Consider the following 5,117-nt stretch of genomic DNA (forward strand, 5'->3'; position numbering starts at 1 on the left):
GAATCGAGGAAACACTTCCTGCTTCATTTCAGGAAATCGGTCGTTTGAAATAAAAATGTTTTTGATTATTAGCGTAATTCTTAAATGAAGCAAGTTACCATGCAGGCAATACTTTTAGGGTACCACCTAACCAAGGACCTCTTAAGAACTTGTTAGAGTCCTTTGAGGTAAGGTCTGCAGGAAAAGGAGAAGGGGAAGTGGGAGAGAAAGAAGGGGGAGCCACCTTGAGTTTCCTCCCGTTCTCTGCTCTCACACCACGAGAGAAAGCCTCCCTGCACACTTCCTATCTTTCTTTCTCCTTCTCTTTCTTTCTTTCTCCTTCTCTCCCGACTCACAGCCTGAATGAGTCAGTGGGCTTACCTCTTATCCTCCTCCTCCTCCTCCTCCTCTCTCCGCTTTTCCCTCCCGAGTTGACATGTTGGTGATAGTTTCCTAGCCGGAGAGAGTTTGGGATTACAGACATGGAGGTCTTCTGGGCCAGGACAGGTAAGAGACACTAAGACTGGCTTATTGTTTGGGTTTGAAATCATGTTGTGGTTTTGGGAAGTTGGAGCAGAGAGCGGAGTGGTCCTGGAAGGGGTCTCTTCCTACGATAAGAGAAGCACAGGAATGTTACACTTGACATTAGACGGGGTAACGTGACCATGTTCGCATCGTTTCTGCTGCATCTCTTGTGGCTGTTTCTTTGTGTTTACAGCCACACATCGCAAGAGCATCATAACTCCTGGTTGATATGAATTTAAATGTGTGTGTGTGTGTGTGTGTGTGTGTGTGTGTTTTGAGAGGCAGGAGCATTGCAATACCTTGTGTTGATCACAACGCTTTGGAATTTCACATGTTTGGTGCTGAAGGAAAACCCCAAGGAATAAAGCAAAAAAAAAACAACTTAAATCTTGTTTTGAACAGAAAAGCTGTAAAAAATCTTGAACCAACCCATTAAGTAGATTCATGGTTGGAAAAAGTATCTTATTCCACATTCAGACAGTAATGTTGTTCCAGGTTTTCATTGTGAGAGGGATATTTAAACCAACGACTCTATGGTTACCCTCTAATGGAAATATTTGAGATCATTACACATATTTGGTTGGATGGAATTTAATATGAAGTTCTGCGGATTTAAAACCATATCTGATTTCATTCCAAACACATGTTCATGTTTAAAGTTGTGATTACATGCTTACATGAGACACACAGCTAAGTGTGTGTTCGTGTGTGTGTGTGTGTGTGTGTGTGTGTGTGTGTGTCATCACGTCTGAAAGCCTCTTTGTGAGTCCAGGAGAACACACTTTGCACTTTGTTCATCTCAAAAAGTCTTCGCACGTGCCTGTTAGAGTGCCACAAGGTCAACTGAGGCTGTGTGTGTGTGTGTGTGTGTGTGTGTGTGTGTGTGTGTGTGTGTGTGTGTGTGTGTGTCTACACTTTAGCACATGGGTTGGTTTGAATATGTTGCTGAAAGAGCATTTTGACTCAGGCTTGGTCATAGTGTGGTTTTGTGCTCAGTTACAATGGTTTCCAATAGAGCAATTATTACATATCACACACACACACACACNCTCTAATAACTAGTCACAACCCACAGCCTCTTTGTCCCTGAGTGTGTGTGTGTGTGTGTGTGTGTGTGTGTGTGTGTGTGTCTACACTTTAGCACATGGGTTGGTTTGAATATGTTGCTGAAAGAGCATTTTGACTCAGGCTTGGTCATAGTGTGGTTTTGTGCTCAGTTACAATGGTTTCCAATAGAGCAATTATTACATATCACACACACACACACACACACACACACACACACACACACACACACACACACACACACACACACACACAAATGGCCTCCGTTTATCTACCATTTTACACTCTAGTATGGAAAAATGAACCGTGACACACACAGAGAGTCACATGCTGGCAGCACACGTACACACAGTATTTCACATAGTAATACATCAGTTAAACCATAACACACACACACACACACACACACACACACACACACACACACACACACACACACACACACACACACACACACACACACACACACACACACACACACACACACTTATCTCATTCTCTCGCTACGTCTCTAAACCCCCTTTCCTCATCACAGCCCAGTTTAATATGGAAATGAGAGAAAAGTAAATCAAGTGTCATCGAGTTTTTATGCAGATGAGTTGCTCATTTGGATTGGAGCGATGGACGTGAACTGGGGGAGTGAGAAGGACATTTCATCAGGCAAGAAAACACCAAAATGTTTCCAGCTCCTGAAATGTGAGAGAAAGGCCTTCAGAGGTTCACGATTGTTCCACGCTTGTTATGCAGGCCTCTGGCTGAAATGGATAAAAGGATGACATTGAAGTGAGGAAGAGGAGGAGGACAGTGAGAAGGACAAAACATTGGCTCAAGGTTGAAGAGGAAACGATAGGAAGAAAGAGGAGATTTGTTCAGATAATGAAGTGGACTTTAGACAAGTGCAATACATTTCCTGTTGCAGAGGGAAAGTGGAGTGTTGCTCAAGTCCTGGGCTTGAATACAAATGTAAAGTTTGCATACTTTGCTTCCATTTTATGCTACTTCTAAACTTCAGAGAGATACCGTGCTTCATACTCAACTACCTGTAAGCCTTTTACATTCAAACAAATTCAATGATATACTGAATATGATATACATATACTGATATGCTGAATTCAAGACTTGGACATGTACAGTAATGCAGTATTTTACGCTATGTTATTTTTGCTGAAGTAAGCAGTCTAAGTACATCTTCTTTGACCTTTCTCCGACATTTCGAGGCTTATTCCTTGTGCCTGTAATGTTTACAAGCTGGGCTGTGTGTGTGTGTGTGTGTGTGTGTGTGTGTGTGTGTGTGTGTGTGTGTGTGTGTGTGTGTGTGTGTGTGTGTGGTGCTTGGCTGTGTGCTGCTGTGAGTAATTAATGAATCTAAATTAAACGAGCGTAAATCGGTGATGGTTTCGACCCCGAAGAGTGATTTCCTCGAGTAATTTTTGGGCTCCNGTTTGAAGCTTCTTCAGCGTTTTGTATTTGCAGCGTTTGGTTTCTGGAGCTTTTAGTAAACGCTGCCATGTCTCCTCAAGTTGCTGAATGTTCTCTAAACGCTGCAGGTGTTGTCAAGTTGCTGAAGATGTTTCTTCATGTGTACAGGATGTTTTTTATATCTGCATCGTTTCTGAAGATGCAGCACATGTCCACCTGTCGGACCTGTCGGCAGTTACCCAACTCACAACATTCATCATTAAAGAGTCACGGCCGTAACACTTGTGTGTGATATAAAGTAAACATATTTCTTCCTGCCGTTAGAAACCGAAGACTAGTGACTCCCAGGATGGAAAAGCTCCATGGGTAAATCTTATTTATCACTTACAGCTTTGAGACATTTACTGTATTTACGTTCATTGAGATACTTTTCTTTTCTTTGTGAGCAGGAGAAATCCATCTTTGATCTAAAATCCAGTGGAATTCTTGAGACGGAAGCAATTGTTGGGAAAGTTGTTAAAAAATCCGTGCTGCTCACATCCACGATAAAGACGATTTATTTTTTTCTGGGCGTCGCCGACGAGACAGCCAGCGTCAAACTGATGGTGTACGGAACAGATCACCATCGACAAATCAAAGAGGGGAGTTCCTACATCTTTAGGAATCTAATACAAGATGGAATGTATGTGAAGGTCACCGCATCGAGCAAAGTGTCAGTAACAAAACCTGTCAACGTCCCGGAGGAGTTCGAGAGAGAAGCTGAGAGACTGCTTTATCCTGAGAGTCCACTTACCTCCATTAAAGACATCAAATCATCTCGTCCCCAGACACACGTCAGCGTCAAAGGAACCGTCACCCAGGTGAGTTCAAACTGTAGACCTACTTCATGCACTGGAGCCTGGTTAGGTTGGTAATGCATTCAACAAATGTGTCATTACATTTTTTATAATAAGACAAGATAAGAAGTACTTTATTGATCCCAATTTGGGAAATGTTTGTGTTGCAGCAACATCAAAAGACATTGCATTGTACGATAAAAATTAAAAGACTAGAGATAAACAAGAAAGTAGAAAATATACATGAATTTACAAATGAACAATAACAAGATATAAAGCAAGATATTATATATACATAAGTATGTGACAGATGGAATATTAAATATTAAACTGAATATATAAATGTAATGCCTTTTCAAGATCTTATAAACCTATTTATTGACTAATAACTAAAGATAAACTAATGGACCAGTCATTGGTAAATATTTATATACAAACATATATATTTATAAGGCAGTTTGTTTTGAAATTTTGTGAAATAGAAATCATTTTTGGGCTTTCTCTGCGGCTTATTTCAGATCTATCCCGTCAAAAAAGTGAAGGTGAAGGAGAAGAAGACGAAGACGAATCAGCAAAGCTTCAAACTGAGACAGGAAGATGAGGAAATCAGCGTCACCATGTGGGACGAGGCCACCAAGCTGAGCAAAGACCTTTCAGTCGGACACGTCCTTCTTCTTACCAACATGAATCCCAATGAGTACTGTGAGAAAGTGTCTCTCAACTCATCTAAATACACCAAAATCACCAAGGTACCTGCAGCTTCCAGTCAGACATGTTCATCTGTGATGACAGCTTTCCTCAACATTTCTAATTCTGACTTTTTCCTCAAAATTCTGACTTTTTCAGACTAGTAATGATTCAAACTCAAACTAAAAGATGGAGTTGCTGACACTAGGCCAACCTGAAAAGAGGTGTTGTTTCAAATGATGTTTCCTGGCGGCTTGTTCCACAGAAGACATCATATAGAAGCTAAATAGCCCCCAAAGCAAAATGCTCCTCACCTTGATCTGAAGACTTTCTCTGATGTTTTCTCACGTCCTGAACATTGACCCTTAACGTGTCTTCATGCAGGTTCAAAGTGTCGGCATCCAGGAAGTGACTCAAGATTAGAGGGATCAAGGAAGCCACGCTGAAGGAGACTCAACTGGAGGTGGAATTAGACACGAAGCTGCTCACGCTCATCGTGGCGTCTCAACTTCTGGCGAACACACTCGACTTCCAGCTGAAGGAAGGATTTGGTGATGATCTCCTTAACATTAGAACCGCCAGGGGTCGCTGTATACCTAAAACCGC

The sequence above is a fragment of the Notothenia coriiceps genome, unplaced genomic scaffold (assembly GCF_000735185.1).
Source record: "Notothenia coriiceps isolate Sejong01 unplaced genomic scaffold, NC01 NC01_scaffold00019001, whole genome shotgun sequence".
NCBI classification, from domain to species: Eukaryota; Metazoa; Chordata; class Actinopteri; order Perciformes; family Nototheniidae; genus Notothenia; species Notothenia coriiceps.